At 41.4% G+C, this 15,792-nt stretch overlaps 1 long non-coding RNA gene across 1 annotated transcript in view; it reads right to left on the reverse strand.

Moving 5' to 3' along the window:
- Positions 1-10,647: 10,647 nt before the first annotated feature.
- LOC121025628 (uncharacterized) overlaps positions 10,648-15,792 on the reverse strand; it is a 9,009-nt gene continuing 3,864 nt past the window's right edge. The window contains exon 3 of the long non-coding RNA XR_005788110.1: positions 10,648-11,496. This is a non-coding gene — a long non-coding RNA (uncharacterized LOC121025628). The remainder of the gene's footprint in view (positions 11,497-15,792) is intronic.

The following is a 15,792-nucleotide window of genomic DNA, read 5'->3' on the forward strand; positions in this document are numbered from 1 at the left end:
GGGGGCACTGCCGGAAGGCCGCGTGAGCGGTGGCAGGCGAAGAGACGCTGCGAGCCCAGGAAAGCCCTGGGTAGTTTTCCTTCATCCTCCCCCCACTATCTGCCCCCCCCCCAAAAAAAAAAAAAAAAAAAAAAAAGCCAGTCGCAGCCCTTTGCACCCAAGACTGTGACGGGACCCTAACTGAGACCCCGGAGTCCGCGTCAAGTTCCATCGCGGGAACTTGCTCCTCTTGGCCATTGCCTTTGACTCTCGGTCACCACCCACACTGACCATGCACCGAAAACGCAGGCGCTTCCCTGGGAACTGAAGCAAGTTCGATGAGCAAAGAAAATGCAACTCTTTATAGCAGCTTGAGCAAAGCCACTCCTTCGCGGGTTGCAGCATGTTCCTTGAAACAGCTTCCCCCCACCCCCATGGGTTTTTGCCACGCATTCCCCTCCAGGTCCAGGTTCTGAATTTGGTTGTTCCTCTAAGCCCAAGCTGGAGCTAACGGGGCTAGGTTAACACGGAGGGGAAAGCCATTTGCTCACTAGTTTGAGACTGCTTGGGACGGTCCTCGAGAGTGCATTTTGTGATCTCCTCTGGTGGATATTCCTCGCCAGGGGCGGGCCGTTGTGCAGGTGGAGGTTGCGCCCGAAGGGAAGGGGGAGGTCGTAAAAATAACCTTGAACTGGCTCAAGACTCTCTCAGCACAAAATGTGGCAAACAGAAAATCCGAGAAAAACATCCCATCCCTCCATCCCTCGTTGTGAGGTTGGGTATAAGCAGATTTAAAACTTTTGTTTGAAAAATAATACAATGTGCTGTGTTAGCGAAAAGTAACCCACTGGCAGGCCATCTCTCTCCAACTCTGAAAAGCTGGATGTGGGTTTTTCGTCTGTGATCACCTTAACTTGGTATATGGGGCATATTGTATTTTTAAAATCATAATTAGGAAGTTGAAGCCTAAAACTAAAAAAACAAAACAAAACAAAACAAAACCATACACACAACCGCGGAATATACCCATTTTCTACAATGAGGAATACAATTTTCATACAGAACTTTTGCAATATTAAACGAAGGCCAAATTTAAGTGTTTTTTTTTTTATTGTATGTAAACATTGGCCAATAGCACAAAATCAAACTGCCGAAATAAATGTTCACGCAAAATTCAAGAAAACTTTAAGGCGAAATACAAAAACTAGGCCACTGTTACTCAAATACTAAAGAGAGATTTGGTCATACCAATTGTATAATATATACATACCATTTAGTAAGGAATGTTGAAATGGTCCAAGATCAAGGTTCGAAATGTTTTCAAAGGCCAAAAAGATATCTTTGAGAGAAAAAAACAAGTTTAATCTAAGCAGACCCCTAGTATGGACTACAGCAGGGCTTGGAGGGATGAGGGAGCTTAAATTTTTAATTATTGGCCATTGTCTTTCTAATCCTGATGCAATGGAAATATTTGAAATTCATCTCTATATTCTGTATCAGAAAGATTTGGGTTGTCACTTATGCATCTTTTTCATCTATGGACCCCTCATCAAATTGTAGAAATACTACTGTACTCTGATTATTAAATTGCCTGTCTCACAGGCACCTCATCTACTTCCCATATTCCTGTTTTTACTATGAAATTACTGAAGCCTTTCCTCTAAAAATGTAATTTGCATGATCTATATTAGAACATCTGATCAGTTACTATGTTTATCAAAGCATTTATAGAAATGTGACTGTTACATTAAATACGAATTATTGTTAATGGTGACAGCTACCATGTGCTGAGAATCCTCTAGCCTTTTCAGATACATAGGTGTCAATTTTCATAATATTCTTTCAAAAAGTTCTTAGGAGGTAAATTCCCTTATTCCCAGTTTATAGATGAGGGAATTGAATATTGAATAGCAACTAAGTGGCAGAATCAACTTCTAAACATAAATATACCTGAACCTTTCCTATCCCTTGTACCTGTCATAAATCATATGCTTTCATCATAGACTATGTATATAAACGTCTAATAACAATATTTTTATGTACTTATACTCTGCTTTTCCTTTTCTCCCTTTGCCAAAGTAAACTTGAGACTGCTTTTTAATGCTGTTAGCATAGGTCAGAACATCACTTTCTTTACATTATATGGAAGCACCTTGCACATAGGAGTTTGGTAAATATTCGTTGAATGACTGAATGGATGGATGAATACCTATTATGACCAATTCAGTTAATTTTGCCTAGAAAACAAAAATAAGGAGAATAGCTGAACTGAAAGAATAAGAACTAAGGCTGGTAAAATCCAAATTTTTATGATGGTTTTTCAAATCTGATTTGTTTCTATCCATTTGCTCCTATAGTCTGGCTCAGCCCAAGATCTATGATGACCTTAAAAAAGATATATCATCCTCACTCTGCCCCAATCCAGTGCAAAATACTCCTATATCACAAGTATGTTTGATTACTTCCTTTTGTAGCTTTCTTTAGAATTTAATATCAGTCCCTCAGAATAAAAAGATCATCTTTCCTAGATAAGCAAAATTTAACCTAGATTTCCATCAGCACACATGCTCATATTGAAGAGATATTACTTGCATAGGTAAAGTTACCATTTTAGGGAAGTCTCCCTCTAGTTTTCCCATTCCTTCCTCCCTAAAACACAGAAGCCTAACTCAGCCTGGCAGAGGCTAGGGATCCAAGGTATTCCTGATAAATTCACCAGTCGTATTTCCACCTTAGTAGAAAAAATCCATAGAGTAGGTATTAAATAACTAATTAACATAGTAACTGAGTTTACAAACATCTTCAGATCCTGGTTTCTAACAAATTGCCCGTTTCTCCCCATTAAACCAAGAACACATCTCAGTAAGATATAAATTGTTCTTAGTATTACTGATGATTACAATAAACCTCTTTTCCTAGCTTCAAAATAGTAACTTTTTTGGAAAAATATCAAGAGGTGAAGGCTGTGATATGAAGAGAGACTCTAGTCTAACAAGAAGACTGTCTTGTCAAAGGACACAGCTGTATCAGGAGGTTTAAACTTTTGTCTTAAATCTTTCTTTAGAATCTTACCATGCCTCAGCTTTTTTCATCTTCAAAATAAGGATAATAAAATCTGCCACACTTACTTCACAGATGAGACTGTGCTACCCAAATCTATCAGAAAACCAAACCCTGGTCTTTCCTTAATGGAGCCCACGTTTAAAAAAATGTTAAAAAAAAAACAAAAACATAAATTAGTCTTTCACCAACAAAGTGTATGAAATTGAAGCTGACTTTGGCCAAGTCAAGTATTCTATATGCTGTGAAAACTGGCATAAACTCAACATTATAAACTATGCTTGGCCATTTATTACATTCACTCAGTTCTTTATTCAAACACCAAACATTCATTGAATGCTATTGTATGCCACTCTGCGAGAGGTGGGGATACCAAGATGTGTAAGACAAACTGAACACTCCAGAATCTTACACCCAGTCCAAAGAGGAGAGAGAGGGAGAGAGAGAGCGCGCTCACAGAGATTTTAAGATCTTCAAAAGAAGTAGGGTTTATCACACCCTTCAGCATAATCAAACATTTTTAGAAGTACCCATAAAATATTGTATACCTAGCTGACCAGCTGATGTAATATCCTTTGCACATTTAATTAAAACATTTATTAATTTTGATTTTACACTTTTTAAAATGTTTACTCATTTATTTTTGAGACAGAAAGAGCTCGAGCAGGTAAGGGGCAGAGAGAGAGAGAGGGAGACAGAGGATCTGAAACAGGCCCTGTGCTGACAGCATAGAGCCCAATGCGGGGCTCGAACTCACAAACCATGAGATCATGACCTGAGCTGAAGTTGGATGCTTAACCGACTGAGCCACCCAGGCGCCCCAATTTTGATTTTACACTTTTTGTACTGGTTATTCCGCATTTGAGCCATCCTCCACCCCCATGAATTTTCACCCTCTTTGCCTTATTCTGTGCCCCAGGGGGACTTAACCTTCAGTAGCCTATCACTCTCAACAGCTGGTTTGGCCAACGGCAGGTACTGTCAGGAGTGACTGTAGTCAAGTGTGTGAGAAGACTTTGTCCCCACTCCCTTCCTGCCTAGGATCTCAGTCTGGCAGTAGCGGTGGCTCCATGACACCTCCAGGAAAAGGCTCTCCTTCCAGGGATTGAGCCTCGCTGGGTCTTCAGGAAGTGAGAGGAACAGGTACAGTTTCCATCTTCCATTTTTTCCTAATCCCTGGGCAACCTCAATATCCCTTGTTAGCTCCTTTAAATCTACCCACATCTCTGTAAATAATTCATCCAATCCTCTTCAAAATCACATGTGATTGTACTTTCTGTTCCTGCCGGGACCATTATTGAGATGGTTTTCTTTTCATGTTTTGAGCCAACTAATTGAGAAGATAGGGTAGGGTCTTCAAGCAGGTCTGTAAGCCCTTTAAGAACTTATATTCGAGGCACTGTGTACAGCACCTACAGGGTTCATAGCCGATCATGTGTAAACAAGTCATTATAATACTGTGAACTATGAGTGGATGAAATCAACTGGCGATATATTGTCTTAGAGTGAAAGTTAAAGAGGATAACATGTGAAAAGCACCTACATGCTATTTGTTGACAACGAACACTCCACCATGAGTTCCCCATGTGCCTATTTCTTAAGAGAGTAAAAGGTGACATTTGAACTGAAAGGGGAGAATGAAAAGTTTGCCAAGTAGACGTGGAAGCTCATAGGGAACAGCATGCATGCAAGGTAGTGAAAAGTCCTTGAACACTGAAAGGTTCGTTGTGCCAAACAAACTAAGGAAAGGTCAGTTTAGAGAGGACTTTGAGTGCCAGGCTAAGGTGCCTGAACCTTATTCAGTGAATGACAGGGAGCCTTTAAGAAGAGAAGTTGCAGAGGCATCTGCAACCCTTCTGGCTGCTGCTACAGCTTGCAGGGTTCTGCTCTCCTCTCCCACTGGAAGCTGGACCTCTGCAGCCCGAGATGGGGCGAGCGCTGGCAGGCCGCTGGGCCTCTGGCAGCTGACCTGGAGAATTAGGGCCGGAGCAGGCAGATACTGGAAACAGTCAAGAGCAGTTATGCTTTGATGGTCACGGGGAGGGGGGTGAGGACCAGAGTGGGCATTGAACCGACTGGATGGACAGCCCCACAAGGCCCCTTCAACTAAACGTGGTCTCATCCTGGGCTTTTTTTTCTTTTTTTTCCCCAGCTGAACTTTAACCTACATGCAATAAAGTGCACAAATCATAAATGTACAACCCCATTAAGTTCTACACAGGTATGCACCTACATAATCACACCGACATCAAGGTATAATTTTCAGCACCCCAGAAAAATCTTATGGCCACTCCCAGTCAAGAACACCCACCCCACACACACCCAACCAAGCAACCATTATTCTGGCTTCTATCATTATAGATTACTTTGCCTGTTCTTGGATATCCTATAGATAGACTTACTCGGTACGTTCTGTTTTCCATCTGGCTTCTTTCACTTCACATTATGTCCCCAAGATTCACCCCTGTTGTTGAAGTATCATCCTCATGCTTAGCAAGTCTTGCAGACGATTTCACTGTCCCCTCTTTCCCACGAGCTGTTCTTTTTATTAAAGCTACTGTAATGTGTCTTCCAATTATTTTCTTCTTTTCTTTTTTTTTTAAGAAAAAAAATTTTTTTTAAAAAGAGGTTAGAGTGGGAGAGAGCCAAAGCATAAGAGACTCTTAAAAACTGAGAACAAACTGAGGGTTGATGGGGGGTGGGAGGGAGGGGAGGATGGGTGATGGGTATTAAAGAGGGCATCTTTTGGGATGAGCACTGGGTGTTGTATGGAAACCAATTTGACAATAAATTTCATATATTAAAAAAAAAAGAATTTTTTTTGTTTTTTCTTCTTTTTTTTTAACGTTTTATTTATTTTTGAGATAGGGAGAGACAGAGCATGAACAGGGGAGGGTCAGAGAGAGGGAGACACAAAATCTGAAACAGGCTCCAGGCTCCGAGCTGTCAGCACAGAGCCCGACGCGGGGCTCGAACTCACAGACCGCGAGATCTTGACCTGAGCCGAAGTCAGCCGCTTAACCGACTGAGCCACCCAGGCGCCCCTAGCATTTTTTTTTTAAGTAACCTCTACACCCAATTCGCGACTTGAACTCACGACCCCAATATCAAGAGTCACACGCTCCTCCAACTGAGCCAGCCAGGCGTCTCTCTCCTTTCCTCTCTTATGATGAATTCTCTTTAAGGCAGTAGTTTGGCCTCCAATTATATTAAACCTTATAATCTTGATAATGAAAGCTTTGCTTTATTCAAAATCAAAAATAAATAAAAGCAAACAACCAAGAGAAGTTGATTGGAAAGGTAGAAAGGCAAACTAATATAGGTAATAATGGAAATAGCAGGAAATGGTATCTGACAAAAGGAAGAGTATAATCAGGGGAATGTGAGTACAAGGGAACCGGGAAAATGGTGGGTAGAAGTGGTCACCTGCCTACCCTTGAGGGCAAAGGTGACTGGGAGCCTAAGAGCACATAGCGTTTCTTGCCCTGTGAGGCATGCAATGTCCTTTGCTCCTTGGTGGGTTCAATTCTTTTGAATTCTTTTTCTGTTCTTTTGTGTATATTGGTATCTTTGCTGGTTTACCTCTTCCACTTCCCTGGGGCCTCACACATTCATTTCCGTCCCAGCCCCCGTCTTTCCTGGGCTGGCCTCCTTAGGTCTCCTGGAGTCCCCAGTGCCACCTTGATGAATGGCCCCTCTCACGTCTGGTCCTGATCATAGACTTTCACTCGGGCTATGTTACCACTCCTAGTACAGCTTGGATTTCACCAAGCTAGGTCTTCGGAAGTCTTTTAAGTCTTAATACTTGAACTTAACTATATTTTTCCTTATGTGTGTATATGTGTTTAATTTTTCAAATACACAAAAGTAGGGGCACCTGACCGGCTCAGTGAGTGGAGCATGAAACTCTTAATCTCGGGGTTGTGAGTTCAAGCCCCACATTAGGTGTAGAGATTACTTAAAAATAAAATCTTTAAAAATAAACAAAGTAAATTAAAATGCACAAAAGTAGAATACTATAATGGACCCTATGCACCCATCACTCAGTACCCACAATTATGGCCAATCCTGCCTCATCCAAACCCCTCTGTAATCTGCCCAGACTCCTATTATATTGAAACAGATTCTAGACACCATATCATTTATTTTGTAAATATTTAATCAGATATCTCTAAAAGACGACTCTCTATATAACACAACTGTATTGGGGCTCCTGGGTGGCTCAGCCAGTTAAGCATCTGACTCTTGGTGCCGGCTCAGGTCATGATCTCCTGGCTTTGGCTTCGTGGGTTCAAGGCCGGCATCGGGCTCTACGCTGTGAGCACAGAGCCTGCTTGGCATTCTCTCTCTCCCTCTCTCTCTGTTCCTCCCCATTTGCACTGTCTCTGTCTCTCTCAAAAATAATTAAATAAGCTTTAAAAAGAAACTAACTGTATTGCTGTTCTTATGCTGCTGTAACAAATTCCCACAAACTTATCAGTTTAAAACAACGAGAGTTTATCATATTATAGTTCCAGAGGTCAGAAGTCTAAAATGCTCTTTTTGGAGGTTCTAGAGAAGTGGTTTCCTTGCTTTTCCAGCTTCCAGACACCGCCTGCATTCTTTGGCTTCTGGCTGCTTCCTTCATCTGCAAAGCTAGCAGTGTAACATCTTCCGATCTCCCTCTCTCTCACTCCGACCTTTCCTTCAATCATCACATCTCCCCTGACTCTGACCCTCCTAAACCCTCTTTCCTTTATCAGGACCCTGCGATGACACTTGGCACACCTCAGTAATCCAAAATCATTTCCCCATATGAGATCCTTAACTTAATCACATCTGTGAAGTCCCTTTTGCCGCATAGTCACAGGTTCCAGCGATCAGGGTGTAGATCCCTTTGGGGGAAAGGCATTATCGTGTCTACCACAATAACATAATTAAAAATAATTTGATTTCAATAAATAATTCGAAATGTCTTAATATCAAATATCCATTCACTATTCAAATGTCCAATTGTCCCATAAAATATCAAACATCTTTCTACAACTTAGGTAAAAAAGGATGCAAATAAGGTCCACACACTGCAATTGGATGATATGCCTTTGAGGTCTCTTTTTTTTTTTTTTAATTTTTTTTTTCAACGTTTATTTATTTTTGGGACAGAGAGAGACAGAGCATGAACGGGGGAGGGGCAGAGAGAGAGGGAGACACAGAATCGGAAACAGGCTCCAGGCTCTGAGCCATCAGCCCAGAGCCTGACGCGGGGCTCAAACTCACGGACCGCGAGATCGTGACCTGGCTGAAGTCGGACGCTTAACCGACTGCGCCACCCAGGCGCCCCTGAGGTCTCTTTTATAGAGATTCCTCTCTATACATTCTCCTCTATAGATTCCTCCTTCATTCTTCATTTTTCCTTGCAATTTATTAGTTGGAGGACTCTGGTTTCCTATGGTCTGGACTTTGCTAATGTCATCCCCACAGTTTAACGTGTTCCTCTGTCCCTCATATTTTCTATAAATTGGTAATTTAGAGCTTGGTAAGAACCAAGTTCTTTTTTTTTTTTTTTTCTGCAAGACTAATTCCTGGGTAGTACATATAATGTGTTCTCCCATCAGGAGGCACATAATGCCTGTTTGTCCCTCATTTTATGATGTCAGCAGATATTGATGGCAGTGCCCAGATCTGTTAGATCAGCAGTTCTCAAGTGTGGTCCTCAGACCAGGAGTGTCTGCTTTACTTGTAAACTTGTCAGAAAGGCAAAGCCTCCGGCCTCACCCCAGACTCACTGAACCAGAAATACTGAGGTGGTGCCTAGCAATCTGAGTTTGAACAAGTCCTTTAGGAGGTTCTGATGCAGGTTAAAGTTTAGGAAGTCTTGCTGATAGTTCATGGGTTGCCCAATGCTGAAATTTAAGACTGACATGAACTAGGGGCGCCTGGGCGGCTCAGTCAGTTAAGTGTCCAACTCTTGGTTTTAGCTCAGGTCATGATCTCACTGTTCACGGTTTGGAGCCCCGCATGGGGCTCTGCACTATCAGGCAATGCCGGGGCGCCTGGGTGGCGCAGTCGGTTGAGCATCCGACTTCGGCTCAGGTCATGATCTCATGGTCCGTGAGTTCCAGCCCCGCGTCGGGCTCTGTGCTGATGGCTCAGAGCCTGGAGCTTGTTTCAGATTCTGTGTCTCCCTCTCTCTCTGCCCCTCCCCCCATTCATGCTCTGTCTGTCTCAAAAATAAATAAACGTTAAAAAAAAATTAAAAACAAAATATCAGGCAATGCCTGCTTGGGATTCTCTCTCTCCCTCTCTGCCCCCCAACAAAAATAAATACATAAACTTAAAAAAAAAAAAAAAGACTGACCTTAACTCAAAAGGGTTTTGGCAAAATAAAGAAAAACCTCCAAAAGAAAGACCATGCTCAAAAGAGGCAGCTAGAAGAGCAAACATATTTTTAAGTGATTAATTCAAAAGGTGTAAATATAGAATCAACACTGCTTCATTGAAAAACACACATGAGAAAAACCAAACTTGGGGGGGCGCCTGTGTGGCTCAGTTGGTTAAGCGACCGACTTCAGTTCAGGTCATGATCTTGCAGGTTGTGAGTTCGAGCCCCACATCTGGCTCTGGGCTGACAGCTCAGAGCCTGGAGCCTGCTTCAGATTCTGTGTCTCCCCCTCTCTCTACTCCTCCCCTGCTCACACTCTGTGTCTCTCTGTCTCTCAATAATAAATAAAAGTTAAAAAAAAAATTGTTTTTAAAAAAAAGAAAAGAAAAACCAAACTTGGGGCACCTGGGTGGCTCAGTTGGTTAAGAATCCGATTTTGGCTCAGGTCATGATCTCACAGTTCATGAGTTTGAGCCCTGAGTTGGGCTCTGCACTGACAGTGCGGCGCCTGCTTGGGATTCTCTCTCTCCCTCTCTCTCTGCCCCTCCCCCACTCTCACTGGCGCTCTCTCTCTCTCTGTCTCTCTCTCTCTCTCTCAGAAATAAGTAAACATTAAAAAAAAAGGAGGAAAGAAAAACCAAACTCACAAATAGGACAAACTGGTGGTTGTGGGGTGGGGGAGGGGAAGGCTGAAATGGGGGAAGGTGGTCAAAAGGCACAAACTTCGAGTTATAAGATAAACAAGTCCTTGGAGATGTAATGTACAGCATACTGACTATGGTTACTAATACTATATCGTATATTTGTAAGCCACTAAGAGAGCAAATCTTAAAAGTTCGCATCACAGGAAAAAAATTCTTTGTAGCTATGTGTGGTGATGGATGCTAACTAGACTTACTGTGATGAACATTTTGCAATATATACAAATATTGAATCACTACGTCGTACACCTGAAACTAATGTTATATGTCAATTGTACCTCAATCGATAACAAAAAAGAAACAAAACGTTGAGAAACACTGATCTAAACCCATTAAAAAACAACACAAAACAAACACACGTTAAAGAAACTCAAAAATAAAGGCTACTCTTTTAAAATATTTTAAATTACTTCTTTGAAATAATAGGGTAAATTAAGAATGCTTTAGAATCTGCACAGTCTCATCAAGATTTTTAAAAATGGAGAACAATTGTAATGTTGAGTTAATGAACAAGTTGATGGAAAGAATAAAAGTCAATGCTTTGGGCACTTTGGCATTCAAATGCTTGAATTCAGAAAGATACAATCACAATTCAAATCATTCTGTACAGGTTTGATAGCAGTACCTCTATTTCCAACATACATGGTTTCGGAATAGAGAATAATAGAGAAAGCATGGGGAGTCAGGGGATCTGGATTAAATTTGGCTCTGCCCCTTTCTGGGACTGTGACTAACTTAAAGAGCGCCGGACTGTAAAGTGAGTGGAAAACAACCCCACCAGCCAGCCATGACGCCCTCTCAGGCTGGTCCAAACAACCTGTCTAAAGCCAGCATCTGGCATTGTAATGCCAGACACATTGTAACACCTTGCACATTCATTTCCCATCCAGGCAAGAAGTATTTACTGGGCCCCCTATGTGCCAGGTCCTGTGCTAGATGCATCCAGTCTGCAGACAAATAAACAAGCAATCTCAAGGGTAAGGGCCATCAGTGAAGTTAACACATTGATTATAGGCACCAACACGTATTCATTTGTTGAGCAAATGGACCTTTACATGTTTATGTAAATGACCAAAAATAACCCGTCAAGCAAACTCCTGCAAACTTTGAACACAGGACACAGTGAAAGTAGACAAGGTAACATGAAATTCACTCAGAGAACATTTTCCTCCTTTTCTTAGAGAAGTTCTTTAGCTCCTGGCTTCTGGAAATTTCCACCAAACTCTTCATACATTCTCAGCAAGTTGTCTTTCCAAACCTTCCCTCTAGGCATCTAGAGGGAGGAAGTCAGTCAACCACACGGTCTAAAGCCTGGGGTCCGGCAGGTCTTGAATAGCATAGTGCTCTCAATGGCCTCTCTTCTCCCATCTAGGGCCAGGACCTCAACCCAGGTGCCTGAGAAAAGAAGATGGAAAGTTGTGGTTTTGTTAGGATGCTTTGTGTAAACCCCCAGTGTGTAAACCTTTTTTATTATATAGTGCCGGCTAGGAAAGGGGAAAAAAATATACCAAACCTAAGTCTGCCAGCTTCCAAAGCACGACACAACGCATTAAAGGTTTAGTGTCATGAACAATCAGGTCCTTGTCGTCTACCCATTTGCTAGCACAGTTTCCACAAATAACAGGCAAGCTCTAAATTTTCAGAAAACATTTTGGCAGCACAGGATGGGCCAGCTTTCTGGCGGTCTCTCTAAGGAAATGACTGCAAATGTTTTTTGGTGTGAACAGCCTTAAGTATTTTAAACCCTTGGTAAATAGACTTGCCAACAGTCCCAAATATGTTTTACTATTTCTGAATTGGACATTCAGGATTCTTTTAGGGGGAGTTTTTCCAACAAATATCTCAATAAATGAGTTATCCTAATTCCCTTTCTTACATGTTGATGACTTTGGAAAACTTTGTAAATGTGAAACAAACTTTAGCAGCCAAAATTGCAAAGGTTGAGACAAATAAACATTTCCTAGAAAGCATACTATAAAGACAACATGGCTATTGAGGCTTCCAGGAATAATACACACCCACAGTTTTTACTATATGAGAATACTGATTTCTAAATCAAAGTTTTGAGTAACCAGCAGAACTTACTAACCTGAAATGATTCTAGACTTCTTTCAGCCTAGTTATCCTGAAGGATGTTTGCTCTAAACCTGCCTCCCAAAATGGTAGCCACTCGCCACATGTAGCTATTTCAATTTCAGTCTCAATTAATTAAAATGAAATAAAACATAAAATTCAATCCCTTAGTCATACTAGCCTCATTTCAAACACTACACAACTGCTTGTGGCTAGTGGCTGTCATATTGGACAATGCAGAACATTTCCATCTCGAAGAAAGTCATACAGAACAAAATGGTTCTAAATTCTTTTTTTTTTTTTAATTTTTTTTAACGTTTATTTATTTTTGAGACATAGAGAGACAGAGCATGAACAGGGGAGGGTCAGAGAGAGGGAGACACAGAATCTGAAACGGGCTCCAGGCTCTGAGCCGTCAGCCCAGAGCCCGACGCGGGGCTCGAACTCACGGACCGCAAAATCATGACCTGAGCCGAAGTCGGCGGCTTAACTGACTGAGCCACCCAGGCGCCCCTAAATTCTTTTTTTTAAATGTTTATTTATTTTTGAGAGAGAGACAGACAGACAGTGCATGAGCGGGGAAGGGGCAGAGAGAGGGGGAGACACAGAGTCCGAAGCAGGCTCCACGCTCTGAGCTGTCAGCACAGAGCCTGACACGGGGCTCGAACTCACAAACTGTGAGATCAGGACCTGAGCCAAGGCCGGACGCTCAACAGACTGAGCCACCCAGGCGCCCCTGTTCTAAACTCTTACTGCTCAAAGGATGGGCTAGCAACCTTAGCAGCATCCAAGAGCTTGTTAAGAACACAGAATCGGGGCGCCTGGGTGGTGCAGTCGGTTAAGCATCCGACTTCAGCCAGGTCACAATCTCGCGGTCCGTGGGTTCGAGCCCCGCATCGGGCTCTGGGCTGATGGCTCAGAGCCTGGAGCCTGTTTCCGATTCTGTGTCTCCCTCTCTCTCTGCCCCTCCCCCATTCATGCTCTGTCTCTCTCTGTCCCAAAAATAAATAAAAAACGTCGAAAAAAAAAAAAAAGAACACAGAATCTCATGCCCCCCCCTCAAACCCACTTCATCAGAATCTTCATTTTTACAAGAGGCCCATATGCGTGCATATTAAAGTTTGAGGAGCACTGGTCTAAATGAGTGTTTTCCAGATTGGCTTGATCATAAGAATTACCTAGTATACTCATTAACCATTCAGAGTCCAGGGCTTTGCCCTTGACCTACTAAATTTGACTCCTAAGAGCAGGTGTATAGGAATCTATATGTTAAACAATCACTCTAGGTGATTCTTAGTACTCTGGAATTGGGCACTGGTCTGTTTTTAAAACTCTCCAGGATTCTGATGGGCAGCCGAGGTTAAGAACCACTGCTATAAATGATTTGATCTCAAAACTGCTTCTGGTCTTAAACTTTGAGTATTAGAGTTTTAAACAGAGGTAAAATGAAATGACATTATACGTATGGGGCGCCTGGGTGGCTCAGTCGGTTAAGCATTTGACTTCAGCTCAGGTTGTGATCTCATAGTTCGTGGGTTCGAGCCCTGCATTGGGTTCTGTGCTGACAGCTCAGAGCCTGGAGCCTGCTTCTGATTCTGTGTCTCCCTCTCTTCCCGCCCGTCCCCCGCTCGTGCTCTGTCTCTCTCTCTCTAGGCTGTTTAACTAGGCTGTTTAAATAAACATTAAAATTTAAAAAAATGATACTATAAGTAAATCTAACAGTTTATGCACCTTAGAAACTCAGCTAAAGATCTCCTTATTCTATATTCCATGAGCTAAAACAAGTATTGATATAAGGTTTGGGCTGAGTATTTTGCCAATTTGTAGCTTATACAATCAGACAGAATTCTATACAGTATTTTTCTGTTTTTGCTATGTTTTTGCTATGTTTTATCTATTTTTTAAGTGTTGGCTTTCTGAATAAAATGTTTACATCCTTGAGGATAAAAATGAGGTTTTCTCATTTTCTGAACCCTATAACTCCTACCATTAAATACACACTTGTTGACTCTAGCCAATAATAAGACCCAGATAAAACACAACCACAGTATTTTAACAGCAACAGCAGCAGATAAGAAACCCCCGGACAAAAGACCACCTACCCATGAAGAAATACTAGTCCTATAAAGATAAGAACGGATAACAAAAAGAGAAGTGGCAAAATATGCTATTAATAAGGAAGTGTCCAGAATCAGAAAACAAAAGGTAAGTGGTTGGTTCCCAGATACTAATTTTATTGTCATGCTTTATAACTTAACTTTTATAGATGCCTAGGGTAGAAAACAGGAAAGATTTAAAATTAATTAATTATCCAACCTAAAACATTTAAAAAAGGGGGGCACCTGGGTGGTTCAGTAGGTTAAATGTCCAACTCTTGATTTCAGCTCAGGTCACAATCTCATGGTTTGTGGGTTTGAATCCCACATCAGGCAGCACAGAGCCTGCTTTGTTAGGATTCTCCCCCTCTCTCTCTGCTCCTCCTCCACTCAGGCTTTCTCTCTCTCTTAAAATAAGTAAATACTTTTTAAAAAGTTTTAAAAATAAAGAATAAATCCAAGGAAAGCAGAAGGAAAGAAAAAATAAAAGCAAGTGAGAATATCAATGAAATAAAAAAAGAATAGACTAGCAAAGCTGAAAGTTGGTTCTTGAAAAAAAAGGAAACATACTTAGAAATGATTCTCATATTCAATCAATTTTCCTCAGATTAATCTGTAGATTCAGGGCAATTCCAATCAAAATTCCAATAAGGTTCCTTTCCTGATAAGCTGACTCTAAACTTTGTATCAGGGTTTCTTACCCTTGTATGTTAATGCTGATATTTGGAGCCAAATAATTTTTTGTCCTGGGGAGTTGTGCTGTATTGCATTGGAGGATGTCTTACAGCAGCCCTGGCCTCCACCTACTATATACCAGTAGAAACCTATTTCCCCACCTCAAGTTGTGACGATCAAAAATGACTATAGACACTGCCAATGTCCCCGGGGGAGAAGGTGATAATATCATTCCCAGATGAGAACAACAGCTTTGTAACTTTAAAAGGAAGGAACCAAAAATAGCCAGAATACTTCTGAAGTAGAACAGATTGGTCTCCCAGATCTCAGGACTAATTATGAAGTTATAGTAATTAGGACAATGATATGGTACTAGAATAGACCAGCGAGCCCAGATATAGTCCTCCCGAATTACAAACTAAGAGAAGGTATTTGCAATTGAGACAACTAGAATATATAAAGAACTCCTACAAATGAATAAGAACATATGTTAACTAACCAGAATTTAAATAAAAATTTGAAAAAGAAAAAAAAAAAACAAAAAAAACAAATGAATAAAAACAACACAAGCAACCAAACAGGAAAATGGACAAAAGATATTGTTATGGACTAAAGGTTTGGGTCCTCCCAAAATTCATATGTTGAAATAATAACCCTCAGTGTGATGATATTAGGATATGGAGACTCTGGGAGGTGATTGGGTAATGAGGGTGGAGCCCTCATGAATGAGATTAGCGCCTTTATAAAAAAAGACCCCAGGGGCACCTGGGTGGCTCAATCAGTTGAGCATCTGACTCTTGATTTCAGCTGGGTCAGGATCTCAAGGTCCTGAGACCAAGACCACCGG

The sequence above is a fragment of the Herpailurus yagouaroundi genome, unplaced genomic scaffold, assembly GCF_014898765.1.
Source record: "Herpailurus yagouaroundi ecotype Mexico unplaced genomic scaffold, PumYag 67690, whole genome shotgun sequence".
Taxonomy (NCBI): Eukaryota; Metazoa; Chordata; class Mammalia; order Carnivora; family Felidae; genus Herpailurus; species Herpailurus yagouaroundi.